Source organism: Suricata suricatta, chromosome 1, assembly GCF_006229205.1.
Source record: "Suricata suricatta isolate VVHF042 chromosome 1, meerkat_22Aug2017_6uvM2_HiC, whole genome shotgun sequence".
NCBI lineage: Eukaryota > Metazoa > Chordata > Mammalia > Carnivora > Herpestidae > Suricata > Suricata suricatta.
In genome coordinates, this window is record NC_043700.1 from 166,486,863 (window position 1) to 166,502,356 (window position 15,494).

General features: G+C 33.1%; 1 long non-coding RNA gene across 2 annotated transcripts in view; it reads left to right on the top strand.

Moving 5' to 3' along the window:
- LOC115285769 overlaps nucleotides 1-15,494 on the top strand; it is a 63,437-nt gene that overhangs the window by 43,944 nt on the left and 3,999 nt on the right. The window contains exon 5 of one of the 2 annotated variants that reach the window (XR_003905689.1): nucleotides 3,647-3,842. The exons of the other annotated variant lie outside the window; for it this stretch is intronic. This is a non-coding gene — a long non-coding RNA (uncharacterized LOC115285769). Of the gene's footprint in view, nucleotides 1-3,646; nucleotides 3,843-15,494 lie in introns of those variants that run through there. 2 annotated transcript variants of the gene reach the window in all.

A 15,494-nucleotide genomic window follows, 5' to 3' on the forward strand; every position in this document is an offset into this window, starting at 1 on the left:
ATGTAATAAAGTTACTATCAGAGTAGACTGATTGGGGAATGGGCATCATATTTGACTGGCATCACCTATGCAGTAATACCCCAAATCTTAATCATAGGTCAACTTGCCTAGGAGAGAACATTTAAAGCAAGTCATATCATTGGTTAGCTTCCCTGAGATTTTCAGAGTTGGAAATGAGAGACTCTTTTTGGTGTCTGGACTAGAAGAACAAATGATTGGACTTACCTGCAGCCAGACTAGAAAAGCAAAGGAAGCTTGATAGCAAAATGATATAGAAAGTTCTTAGCAGGGACGAGGGCCAGACACAAAATAATCAGAGCAGAGTTGATAACTATTATTCATTGTTTTATTATTGTGTGAGTTTGCACATGAGTGTTCTGCCTTCCTTCCTCCTCCTCCCCGCTCACCTCTGTCTTCTTCTTTTTCTCCTTCTCCTACTTCTTCTTCTTCTTCTACTTGCTCTTCTCCTCCTCTTTCCCCCTTCCCATCCCCCTTCTCATCCTCTTCCTCCTCATCTTCCTCCCCCTCCTCCTCCTGCTCCTCCTCCTCCTCCTCCTTCTTCTTCTTCTTCTCAGTTTAATTCTCCCAACTCTTCTCTGAATCTCCCCTCTGGGTCTAGAAAATTCAGAATACATGTGCTGTCAAATATTTCTGCAACTTAAAGCAGTCTGATTAAAAAATAAGTTAAAAATAAAGTTCAAAAACTTTTAGATAATCTATTTTCTTTAACTGATCGATGGGTCTCAAACACCCTGTGATACAGACATCTTTATAATGTGGTAAAAGAGGTACAATTCAAAGTGAAAATTTACATTTTATAATGCAGTAAACAAGGTGTAATTCAAACGAATTAAGGTGAAAACTTGCATCAAAGAATAAACAAGATAATAAATACTTCTAAAACCAATTTAATTGTCATTATTTCTATTCCTAAAATACTTGGCCAAAACCATTCACTTTGACTCTCAGAAAGAAAACTTTTGCATAGCTTGACTCAAAAATATGGCCATGAAAATGTGAAGTGATTTGCCCTGGGAACAGCAAGCTTGCAACAATAGTCTGAGTAGAGTTGGATTAAGTGCATAGGAACTAAGCATCTGATCGAGATTTAAGGTATTTGAGGGGCACCTGGGTGACTCAGTCGATTAAGCATCCAACTTCAGCTCAGGTCATAATCTCACAGTTTGTGAGTGACAGCTTTGTGCTGACAGCTCTGATCCTGGAGCCTGCTTCAGATTCTGTGTCTCCTTCTCTCTCTGCCCTCTCGTGCTCTTTCTGTGTCTCAAAAATAAATAAATATTAAAAAATTTAAGATATGAACTCTTTTAAAGATGAGCTGAGACATTTGAAAGTCTTTAAGAGTATATTTGAGTAAAAACTCATAGAAATCAGAAGTGGTTAGGAGCAGTACACCATCAGGAATCAGGGAGAGTCTATCATAGAGAAAAAGTGGAAGAAAAGTACGGAATTTACAGATTGGCTAAAGCTTAAAGCCTATTTGGCTATTTGTGATTAGCTCGTGTTAGGTTTCAATTTCATACCTTTGAAGCATTTTCAGGCTTAGATTTTGGTTTATGTAGAAGGCTCCCAAAGGATTAGAACCACATCAGTCTAATGGCCTCCTTGTTTGATTAATTTAACAGAGTTTATACTACTTTTACATATTAATTATTTGTAAGCATGCTAGAGGTTGGCAAGAGATTTTGACTTTGTTTTGTGAAAAATGGCACATGGGAAAAATGATTGATGTTGACAATGTAAAATTTTTTTAGATTGAGTCCTATGCTCTTGGAAATAGCCAAGGTTAAAACAAAACAGAAACAGAAACAAAACCCCGTCCTTTGTTTCAGGAGCTGGCTTACCAAGACAAGACCAGATGCAGACCCTCCAAATTCCCATCTGTTGCCTCATACATAAGGAGCTGAATTGTTGGTCCCCACTAATTAATTGGGGGGAAATGTGCTGTTAACAAACAAACCAACTTAAGATCTTCTCTCTCGTTACTCCCAAGTTTTGAATTTTGACCCACCCTCAGAATACAACTCCTCTGTACCAGCGCCTCCAAAGAAACTGTGGACCACAAGGAAAGATTCCCCGATGAACTGTCCTCCCGCCATGCCACCATTCTTTGTGGCCTTAGTTATTTTTCCCTATAACAGACAACCCATTTTCTCCTGCCCTTTGAGATTCTTATCAATCTCCTTCTGTAAGTATTTTCCCCGCAGTTTCGCTACAGTCTCTTTCCCCTTATTGCAATAATCCTTTGAATAAAGTCTATCTTTACCTAGATCCAGATTTAATTTTATTTGACAACATCTAAGTTTTTAATTATTGAATTATGCTAACCTATACATTTTACTTGAGAAGATGCATGCTTCTATGTCGTATTATCTCTAATATAAGGCTTATTATTTTCTGAGATTTAACAAGGAACCCTGCTGCTTAAACACAAATTGATGCAGTTACACTTGCTTTCTCTTTCTTTAAATGGACCTTTAAAACACTTTTTTAAATTAAACTTTAACAAAAATCTTAAAAATAAACCTGAATTTTCTAAAGATCAATTAAGAACTTAATATACTTTTCTGTAACACTAAATTCCTTAACTTTAATATACCTATTAATTATGCTATAAAATTATATTACATGTATGAGTTCTTAATCTAGAAGGATGAATGCCTTACAGAAGATGTTAATGTTCCAATTTCAAAAAACTTTTATTTCAAGTCAGATTTAAAACTGTCCTTTCCTTCAAGGTCATCCCATCTTTCCACAAGAGGGTACATTATCTGAAAGTTCTTCCTGCTTTTTCTCCTATACTTGATATCTTTAATTTCTACATATTATTTAACTGCCTGTGTGGCAGAACAGATAAGACTTTTGATATGGGATCTTGTAAGCTTGGGGTCAGCTACAGGCTCTGTCATTAATTTTTAGTTTGAACTTGGGAACATAATATAGCCTATTTATAAAATGGAGATGATAAATTTTCCTTGCAAGATTGGCAAGAAGATTAGTTAAGATAAAGATGCAGGACTTCCAAAAAAGTTATTCATCCCTAAGAAACAGAGATTACTGTTTCTTCTCTGGAGTGAGCTGCCAAAAACTACATAAAACTGCAAAAACTACATAAAACTACATAAAACTACAAAAAAACTACATAAAACTACAAAAACTACACTCCGGAAGTGGTTGGTTCATGAATTCTAGAAAGAAAGTCATAAAAATGTTAAAATGTAGAATAGCAAATACAATTTTTACTGGTGTCTGTGTGAGAGCATTTAGTTTATTCTCCATTTTCCTCTAGAAGAGGATGGAGAATTATTAGCATAGATGTGGGAAAATACTCCAACTTACCTTCTATGCAACCTTTCCTACCACAATTATTTCTTCCCTGTGTACTATTTCAAAATATGTAATCTAAGGAGTTTATTTTATTTTAACTGTCCACATCATGTGCAGTTCTGCTAATTATCGAAATCAGCAATGTTCATACTACTATAAAAAAAAAGAAAAAGAAAAGCAGCAGACATTGCAACTAATTAGGTAGCATACTTCTTAAGTGCTTACACATTATCTGTATGACTCCTCACTCTGCTTTTCATTTAGTCTTCTAATTTTCTTTTTATTTCTGTTTTTTTTTTAGGTTGTGTGCATCTACAGGAATTAAAACTACATGGTCTTTGTATGGTGACAAGGGAGCTATACTTGTAAGAAGAGCTTAATGTACAAACTGGTTGAATCACTATGTTGTGCACCAGGAACTAATGGAACATCATGTGTCAATTATATTTCAATAAAAAAATTAAAGAATCTTAAAAAACTCTTTATAGATAAAAACAAAATATGTGATTATTAAATGATATGGGATGATAATAAATGTCATGTATTAAGAATTTAGAACAAAGCTTGAAATGTCAAGTGACTTCCATTCACTCATTCAACTTCTATCATCATCCAGACTAGATATATAAATATATATATTCTATAAATATATATACATATATATTTGTTTTTACTAAATGTTTAAATAAAAATATAAATAAAATATATATTAAGGCATACAACATGATGATTTTATGTAGTGAAGTTATCACTACAGTCAAGCTAATCAACAATATACCTCTTTACACAGTTATCACTTGTGTGTGTATGTGAATTATAAGAACACCTGAAATTTACTCACCTAGCAAATTTTCAATGTTCAGCACAGTATTATTAACTATCATCATCCTACTGTACATTAAAGCTCTGAAACTATTCATCCTACAAAACTGTAATTTTGCACCAATTCTCCCACCTCATTGCCCCTGGTAACCACTCGCAGCTTTTATGTATTTGACTTTTATAGATTCCACATAAAAGAGAGATTATATTGTATTTTTTTTCTGTATCTTGCTCATTTTACTTCTCATAATGTCCTCCAGGTTTATCAGATTGTTGTGAATGGCATGGTCTCCTTTTTATAAGGCTGAAAGAAAATTATATATATATATATTTCTGTGTACACTTATCCATCAATGGACAAGTTGTTTCCATATATTGCCTATGGTGAATCAAGCTGCAACGAACATGAGAATGTAAATCTCTTTTTCAGGTACTGATTTTATTTCCTTTTGCTATGCATCCACAACAGTGATTTCTGAATTATGCAGTAGTTCTATTTTTAATTTTTTTGGGAATTTTCAGTACCTGGGTCAAAATTCAAAACTTGGGAGTAACGAGAGAGAAGATCTTAAGTTGGTTTGTTTGTTAACAGCACATTTCCCCCCAATTAATTAGTGGGGACCAACAATTCAGCTCCTTATGTATGAGGCAACAGATGGGAATTTGGAGGGTCTGCATCTGGTCTTGTCTTGGTAAGCCAGCTCCTGAAACAAAGGACGGGGTTTTGTTTCTGTTTCTGTTTTGTTTTAACCTTGGCTATTTCCAAGAGCATAGGACTCAATCTAAAAAAACTTTTTAGTTAATATGTGATGGAATTATGTATTCTTCTGTTGCTTGTTTTTTCATCCTTCTGACTAAAGAAAATTTTTAATTCTATTGTAATCTAATTTATGTCTTTTCTTTTAGAAATATTTCTATAGTACATGTGTGCCTGTGTACTATTCCAGAAATGTTTGCTTATCCATGTTTATGAAAATATTTCCTCTGACAATTCTCAAATCTTTTGTAATTTTTATAAAAATTGAACCTGGAATTGATTTGCATATGCTGCACAGTAAATGCCAAATATCATTTTTGTATATGTAACATTAATTGAAATTTATTAGATGACTATTTCCTCATCCCTGCTACATCACTTTTATCAAAAATCAGGTGTATTTATATACAACAGTTTGTTTCTGAACACTGTTTTCTTTGGAATTAATCTATTTTTCTATTGTTCTACCCATAAAACAGAGCTTTCATTAGCAAGGCTTCATAATAAATCCTTATATTTAAAAGAATAAAATAATCCCACCACCTTGCTATTTCTCTTCAATGTCTTGGGTATTCTTTGCTCTTTGAATCGCCATACAAATTTCAGAATGACCTTGGCAATATCATCACAGAAAAACAAAATCTTGACATTTAGTTTGGGATTACACTGAACAATTTAATTTATTTGGGCATAGTGCTATCTTTCTAATATTGAGCCTATAAATCCATAAATATGGTATATCTTTACATTTAGTTAGTTTTTTTATTACTTAGTGGCACTTTATTTTTCTGAATAGATTTATTTTAATTATCATATGTTTTAAATGTTGTTTTAAATGCTTTTAGTTTCCCATTTTCTTTTTTTAAAGTTTTTAATGTTTATTTGTTTTTGATAGAAAGAGAGTATGAGCAGGAGAGAAGCAGAAAGAGGGAGACTCAGAATCTGAAGCAGGCTTCAGGTTCTGAACTGTCAGCACAGAGCATGACATGGGGCTTGAACCCACGAACCATGAGATCATGACCTGAACTGAAATCAAAGGCTTAATCATCTGAGCCACCCAGGTGTCCCTTTCCATTTTGTTTTCTAATTATTTATTAAATGTCCATAGAATGGAAATTTTTGTACATTGAGCTTATATCCAGCAGTCCTCAGAAATTTACTTACAAGTTGTACTAAAGTATTTGTAGATTTTTCTAGGTTTCCTGCTTTCATAATCATGTAATTTGAGCATTCAGTTTTTTTCCCACTTATTATACACTCTTTCCTTTACCTGAGTTGAGAACATCCTGCAAACTGTGGAATAGAATTAGAGATATATAAGGGTTCTTCTCTAATTTCTAATCTCCAAGAGTGAGCTCTAATATCTCAAATAATTCTGATCTTAAGGCTCTGGAATAGGGTCTATTTATCTATATTTTTTAGCAAGTTGTCTAAGGGATTCTGATGAATAACCTGATTTAAAAGCACAAACATGTTTGATGGCATTTCTTTTCAACAGTTGGTTTAGGGTAATTAGAAAATTATTAAAGTAGTGCAACTGAGTTAACACAACAAGAAATGGTGAGCTCTAATATATTACTATTATGTATGTTGTTTTCTGTTGGGTTTTTTTTCCATAGATTTCCTTTATTTAATCGGGCAAGTTCTTTTCTATCTTTTATTTGATGTGTTTTGGCAGGAATCAGAGCAGAATGTTATCATTGCTTCATACTATTTGTTACGCTGTGTATACATCAGTTTTGGAGAGTGATTAGTTAGGTGTTATAGAATATAAAATAGAACTATTTAACAACACCTCTTCAGGATTCTACTTTAATGCTAGCAAATAACTATGTTTATAATCCAGAATAAAGTTTTTAGGTTACATGAATAGAATTCCCAATTGAAAAAAAAAAGTTTATGAATTAGTTTATTTTTAGTATTATTATAATACATTTCTCAAGAAAACTTCTGATGTTGTGGTGGGATGGAGTGGTAATATGAACTTCTCTGCATATATCAGTTATCAGGTCTGCCGATGTAATTTTCCATGGTCCTTCTGCCCAAATGAAATAACCAGCCCCTTTATTCTCACATCTAACTCTACCCTCTGCAAAATTGACACAACTTCTTGCCTCTTCTGTTCTATATTTCTCCTTAACAATGATTATTCCTAGCATATTATATTTTTCATAATCATTTTGTTCATTTTTTCTCTCTTCTACCAAAATTTAAGTTCCAAGAGAATATGTTTATTTTATCACTGTGGTACCCTGGCATTCAGAACAAATGTTTATAACAGCAAGAAAGAAAACTAAGAGGGGCATCGAGATTTCTAGCATAAGTGGCATAGGATTACTAGGATAACAAACTGTGGCCAAAGTATAAAAGAGAAATGTAGCTTCTTTTTTTGTCACTGGAAAAAATAGGATAACTTGGAGGGATTTAACGTGTAGAGTGATTTGATCCTATGGTGTTTTAGACTGACTCCATCATTGTACTGAGGTTAACAATTTGTATTATTTTCAAAATCGTTAACTTATTTTATCATGATCTTATTTTATTATTGATCTGTTAGGCAAAATAACTGTGACTTTGTAATATGACTGTTACTAGTCTGTTGGACAGTATCAATAACTATTTTAATACAAGAAAACTATAGTTTAGAGAGATTACAAAACATACACAACTTATATAGTGGATGTACCAGGTTTCCAATAATAACAACTATTATTATTATTTTAAAACATAAATTTAGTTACAATCAAATACTGATATAATTTGTGACACCACTGATACTTCAGTCACATTGATAGTCCTTTTAAAAACATATTTTCCTGGCCTTTATCTCAAATAATTCTGATCTTAAGGCTCTGGAATAGGGTCTATTTATCTATATTTTTTAGCAAGTTGCCTAAGGGATTCTGATGAATAACCTGATTTAAAAGCACAAACATGTTTGATGGTATTTCTTTTCAACAGTTGGTTTAGGGTAATTAGAAAATTATTAAAGTAGTGCAACTGAGTTAACACAACAAGAAATGGTGAAAAGATAGCCATGATAGAACAAGAAACTGTAAATGATACAAATTAATGGAATATATGTTTACCTTGTTGAGTTCTCCAGGGTTCTGTTAGCAAAGCACAGACACCATAGGGATCATAAAATAAGGAATCTCACTTTACATAATTTGGAGGAGCCAGAAGACTAAACAACTGAAAAGGGGGTTAGAAGATCAGTGAAGAGTCAGTTACATGCCCCGGAGCAGGTGAGGGTTTACAGGAAAATCTAGGACCTAGGTATATCCATCTACTAGAGTGGAATCGTGATGGCGACCTGACGTACACATCTATGGCAGCATGTAGTGTCTATTGCCCTTCTGGCTTTGATGAGAATCAGACTCGTTTCACTTAAATGCCCTCTCCACATGTGCTTCTTAATATACTTCCAAAAAAATGAGGGGTGCCTGGATGACTGAGTCAGTTAAGGGCCAACTTCAGCTCAGGTCATGATCTCAAGGTTGGCATCGGGCTCTGTGCTGATGAGCCTGGAGCCTGCTTTGGAGTCTGTGTCTCCTTCTCTCTCTGCCCTTCCCCTGCTTATGCTCTGTCTTTCAAAAATAAATAAACATTTAAAAAAAAAAGAAAGAAAGGGAAGAAATACTTGTGTGAAGGAAGGGACCAACATAATGGGGGTAAAAAAAGTAAGATAGATGTTCTCTTGTTGAAATAAGTTTATATACCATCCGGTGGAGAATTACTAGTCAAAATTTCTGCTCAAGATAAAAGTTTCCAGTTTCTCTTGCCTGTTTTTGCATGAAGAATCAAACATAACTCTGTCTTCACTCCTGGCTAGCATAGCAGGTTTCTGTTATGTTTCTAAAGATGGTTATTGTTTTTACTCCACTCTATTCTTTAAAGTACCTCTCTTTTAGTTTTATGGATCACGGGTTTGTGTTTGTCTCTTGTGGCTACTGCTTTTCTAAGTGTGAAAATTAAAAAAAAAAAAAAGCGCTACTTTTGAGCCAAGGGTGATATATCAACACCAACAGCAATTAAAAAGGAGAGTTCTTAGTGATGCATGGATGAACAGAATCTGGACCCACCAGCACATCTGTTCTTGTCTCTCCTCTAAGCAACAGCTACCTTCTGAGTAAAATGGCAGCTGCTGTATTTTTATCTCCTAAATATTAAATATTTTCACATTTTTCCAATATTGCATATTTTCACTTCTGTCCAATTCTTGTTCATGAATGAGGAACGTAAATGCTAATAATAACTTAATTGGTGCTAAAACAGTCCAGCAGGTATGGTAAGGAAAACTCAGATTCACACAGTGTGTAGAGTACTGGGGCAGAGTTCTAAGGTCTAGAATACTGAATAAAATGAAGTTGGTCTGAATTAGGGTATGGGTTGATAGTAAACCTAATGTTATTTTTTTCTAACTATCACTAATCTTACAATCTATTTAACATATATTCGGGATATTTAATAAGAACTGAAATAATTACAAAGTTGGAGAGTAATAAAAATTTTTAAGCTTGCTCTTATCTATATTGTCCTGTACTATATTGGAATGACGAAATGTTCTTCTGTGATCTGTTGGTGTGATAGAACTCAAAAAGGGAGTTTCTATTACTTTCCCATGTCTTATGTACTACATCTTCTCTTCTAATACACAACTGAGCAGTTCTCTGACTTTTAACATGAGACATGACCTTATTTCCACTTTTGTGAGATTCCCATCTATTTTCTTCTCTGTGTTACTCTGAATGTAGTCAATTTTATATCTCCCTAGTGAATCTGTTATCTGTCATTCAGTTATCAACAAAAGTGTTTTTTTGTAACATCAGTGACTTTTAATTTAAAGAGTATAAATTGTCTTTCACACATTGTCTTTTATATTTCCTTCTCATTGAGCTAAGCTTTAGGATACCTATTTAATCATATGAATCTTAATTATAACAGTCATTATATTTTCAGAAACTGCTTTTTCAATATAATATTTCCAAATTTCCATTCAGTCTTACTTACTCAACTATTTGTCTTGACTTGCCTCAAGGACAACTTTTCTCTGTTTCATGTAATCTAACAAAGACATGCAAGTTAAAATGTAGGAGTAGACATAAAAATCAAGCAGTGAAAACTAAGACAGATAACAGATAAATTCAAAAAATATATTTGCTATCAGATACTAGGCAAAACCCAGGAATTAAAATCACCTTACATTTCTGGATTACTCTTATAGGCCATAGGAATAGGATAAAATTCAGAAACACTGGCTTTTTAAAGCAATTTATTCTTTATGTAGTAATAGAAAATGCTAAGTAATTATCAGAATTCATTAGTAAGATCAAACTTGAAAGTGAATATGAAATATGCAATTATCCAAGAATCCACATGCTGATCTGTGTTATCATATGTGTCTGCTTTTCTCATTAGAACAAAAGCTCTTTTGCATGGAGAGCTTGTGTCATTTTTAACCTGTCACCTTGGCAAAGGAATGATCACAAGGATCTGAAGTAATTATTGTTGAATGATTCACTGGAAAATAAATATATTAATAAATACATTAATTAAAATAATAGTTATAATACATCAAATACCACAAAAAGAGCAAATCCAAGTTTAGGGCATTTTTAAAAAAGATGAATTAGAATCCAAAACAATGTCTTTCATAATCAAAGTAGTTGTTGATGAATCAAAGTTTTAATTTTCTTCAAGCTGTACAATATGTTCCCATACACATATCTGATTTTTTGGCAATACATCTATTTTCTCTCATGCTTCATGTTTCCTAATGAAGATTAAAAAACAATTATTTCTGAATTGAAAATACTGAATCCAGTTGAAATGTGATTCTCATATTAAGTTTCTAACTCTTAGTGTAAATCTGAGAGGTGATTAGATTTAATGTCTATATGCCTTATGGACAATTAAGATGGTTCATGCTAATATGGAGTTATTGATGTGATGTTCTGTATGAAGCACATTAAGCAGGAAATTCTTATCATAAGACTGCCATTGCATATCTGTATCAATGAAACTTGTTACCATTCTTAAAACAAGGATATATCCTAATACTATTACAGATTAATATGGATGGCAATGGCTAAAAGTGTTAGAACAGTTCAGAGAAGAAAGAGGCAATGGTTATTTAGACAAGTCTTTCTCAAAGGGATAAGATGAGCTAGGTACAGAAATATTTGAATACAAACTTCCCACTGCACTCTCTTAATTATTGCTAATACAGGTCCTACTAATTTACATTTCCTCATAAATATCATAATCTTAAAAGATGTTTCCTGTGAAAAAATATAAATTAGTTTTTAAATATTATTTCTTAAGAGTTTTTCTAGATATAAATATTTTGTTCAGTGTATTTGTAATGTACCTAGAACTATTTGTGGGAAAAGTTCAAACATCTAGAAATATCTATGTATAAAATTTTAACCTTCCCATTCATTCCCTTATTCTTTTAACTACCTTTGACCCTCTATTTTGTGTCAGACACTATCTAAGAACCAAAGATATGAGAGATACCTTTTTCTATAAATCCCAGAGTCCTTGAAAAGATAGAGCATATGCAAAACAAGTAAATAAAATATGGAGCAGTTTCTCAACCTTGGTATTTTGATATTTCAGGACAGATTTGTTGTGGGAGCCTATCCTGTGTACTAGAAGATTTTTAGCAGCAACATCTCTGGTTTTATCTTCTAGATGCCAGGATTCCCTTCCCCAGTCATGAAAACCAAAAATGTTGCCAAATATTCTTAAATGTCCCCTCATGGACAAAATAGCTTCTGCCTGAAAACCACACACAGTGTATATTAGAAGCTAAGTGCCTTGGAGAATAATAAAACTGAACAGATGGTTTACCTTCAAACAGTGATTAGGAATCACAGTGTTCATCCATGTGTGGCTCACTCAGAGCTCATCTTCCACTTGAGACTCTAGAAGAAAGGTTGTTGGACACCAACTCTTAACTGAGTAGTTGCTTCCAAGGAACACCACAAAATGAAAGGATGTGTTTATGGGAAGTTAGTTGTCCCTTCCTTAGCTGGCAAGGGCAGGAACCAGTCAAGAGGATGAATGTAGTATCCAGAAATATGTTAAAAATTTTCAATGTTGGACTATTCCAATGTCTCCCAATTTTGCATTTCTCATATTCTGCAGCACTTTTTGCTAGGCTTCCTTCTTTTATTTTATTATTTTTTTTCTTTCTTTCATTTACTAATAATTTCCAAAGAAATGAAATAATCTTCGAATACGTTGTCTAGTTGTCCATAATGGTTAATCTCTCTCTGCTGATGCCTTGCAGAGATAAGGAGTATGTTCATAAAGCATAAGACCATGGTGAATGATAGACTAGACTGTGTGATGAGACTAAAGTACACAAGCATCAATTCAAAGCCCTTTTCCTACTAAACGTATTACTTCTTGAAATTAATTGGCTTTGGATTAGCATCTCTGTAATCTGGACAGAGTCTTACTAAGATATCAATGTATCTCACAGCTGAGCAATGATGTAAAAATAAGTAAATAAACAAAGCATGCATATTTAAATACATAAACACATATATGCATAAAAATTAAAATACAAAAAGGGATCCTCTACTGATAATTAAAGTTTTTGGTAATATTTTAATTATCACTGTGGAAACATGGAAATAATTCTTCCTTTCACACTACATTGTAATCACAATTAGAAATATTAGATATTATAAATATCTAATGCTATGACTGTTAACAGCCATGATACCAGGGATAGAAATGACCAAGTTACTAAGTAATAGGGAGAGGTAAGTAATAAAATGGTTATTTTTAATAGATTTTCCTAACTCTGTTTTTCACAATATGTCAAAATTTTATGTTTTATTAAGTACCACAAAGGTATTTAGGCTCATATATTTTTTTAACGTTTTATTTATTTTTGATACAGAGAGAGACAGCATGAGAAGGGGGAGGGGCAGAGAGAGAAGGAGACACAGAACCGGAAGCAGGCTCCAGGCTCTGAGCTAGCCGTCAGCACAGAGCCTGAGTGGGGCTCGAACCCACAAATGTGAGATCTGACCTGAGCCGAAGTCAGAGGCTTAATCGACTGAGACACTCAGGAGCCCATTTAGGCTCATATTTAATCAGCAATACAGGATAGTTTCATCTACATACAATACTTAAAAAGCTACACATTTTCAAAAGTACATTGTTTTAATGTTTTATCTACTTGTGAAAGAGGACAAGCTGGGGAGAGGCAGAGAGATGGGAAGAGAGGATCTGAAGCAGGCTCTGTGCTGACAGCAGTGCACCCAATGTGGGGCTTGAACTCACAAACCACAAGATCATGACCTGAGGATGGACACTTAACCAACGGGCCACCCAGGTGCCCAAAAAGTACATTTTAAGAAATAATATATAAATGAAGCCTAATGCACTCAATTCTCTAAAATAAACATTAAATCCATATAAGCAAGGGACATATATGTAGATCTTCTAATATTCTATCTATTCTCTGCCATCACAACCTATTCAACACGTACAAAATAAAAATGAACTCATGTTATTGAATTGCACAGCAGTGTGTTATGTCCCTTTCAAAAGTGTTTTGGAAACAGACTTGAAAAATTCTTATTTGATCCACTTTAAGAAATTTTTGAGGATGATGTTAATTATACTATACAGTTTGAGTTTTATGATAACTCATAGGTAAAAGATGTCTAATCGTAATTCCCTAAAATAACTGTCCCAATGATATAATAAGCATTAGATACTTTGCAAATAACCTGAATTCTTTTCACTGATGGAATTCATGGAATGATAAAAACAAAATGCATGTCCTAACCATCACACATACATAGATTTGTATTGTTTTGCATTATATTCATTGCTAATGACAAGATATGGCCCTACCTCATTATTATATATTCCTATAATTTCAATTTATGCTATATTATATACTATGTGTCTCTATACTCAGTCCTTTATCTCTTTGAACCAAGAACATATACAAATAAAATAAATAAACTATTCTAAAAACCTGAGACATAACTATGCATTAGTGTATGTAGATAAGAAAATACTTGGAGGATGTCAGTTTGTTAACTGTCTGACTTTTGATCATGATCATCATCTCATGATCATAGGTCCTGATCTCATCAATTGTGAGATGGAGTTACTCTTGGGGCCTTGCAATGACAGTGCAGAACCTGCTTGGGATGGTCTCTTTCCCTTCTCTGCCCCTTCCCACTCTCTCTCAAAATAAATAAATATTTTAAATGAGAAGATTTTTAATTGACACATAGGGTTTAATTAAGTATTCATCTTTCATTTGACATTTAAACTGTTACATAAAAATAATTGATGAAAACAACACCATAAGAACAACATTCCCAAAACAAGTTCAACAAAAAAATATATTCTCTAAACACATTACAGCATCCTATGTGCAACTCACTACTAGTTCAGTAGAACTCAGAACTCTTTAGTCATAACCCTTGTCACACTTTTCTTCACGTTGTCACAGCAAGTGGTTCAATTTTCACCTTAATAGATTTCAGTCTGCATGATGCTACCTGACACTTCCTCTTTAAAACAATTACCATAAAAACAAAGCATATTTGAACCAAAAAGTCTAAAAAATAGAGACAAATACAAAGAACTTACGTGTGTATTAACATTTTCAAATTCTCTTCTATGCACATTTGTGCTATGAATAGGTAGCAATACATATATTTCATAGAAATTATAGAATCATTACAGCCATATTTTGTAATTATCTCCCTTCATAAACTCTCCTTTTTTGCAACCTCATTAAGCACCCTCCCTCATCTCGTTTTAATGACCACAAATCAATCTGCCTAATGGACTTATCATAATATGTTTAGGAACTCTCATTATTAGGTGAGTTAAATGATTCAGCAACATAAGCAATGTTTTGACTACACTGAGCAGTTTAAGATTCAAGCAGATGAGTTCCAAAGGACAAGTTCTTTGAAGTGGAATTTTTGAGGCAAAAAGCAAGCCAAATACCAAAATTTTGACATAATATGTCAGATTGTTTCAAAAGTTGCAAAAAAACTTTTGCTACATTTGCACCAGATTGTTCTTGTTACACTGACATATTTATCATATTGCCACCAGTTTAAGAATAATTACTGATTATATGCTGTCAAGCCTAAACTCTAACTTGCCATTAAAAGCATTTCATGCAGAATTATTTTGTACATTTCTCATTTTTTCCTAAATGTTTATAACCAGAAAGCTAATTTTTATGAATATATTACTTTTTTGATTTGTTTTCTGCCTGTTCATTCACTTTGTCACTTCATTTGTATCTCACAAATACTACCAAATAAAATTCTGTATTTACATGAACCTTCATCTTGAATATAGCTCACAATCAATTAAAAAGGAAAATATGTCAAATCTTATAAAGGTATGACCTCCAATTTTATAAACTCTATCTTGATTACAGTACAGACATAGAAAAGTTATATTATTAATTATTGTAAGAATTATAATAGAAGTTATATTTAGTGGGTGCTTAGTATACAGTAGCCACTATGCAGAATAGTTAGCAAAGACTAACTCAAAA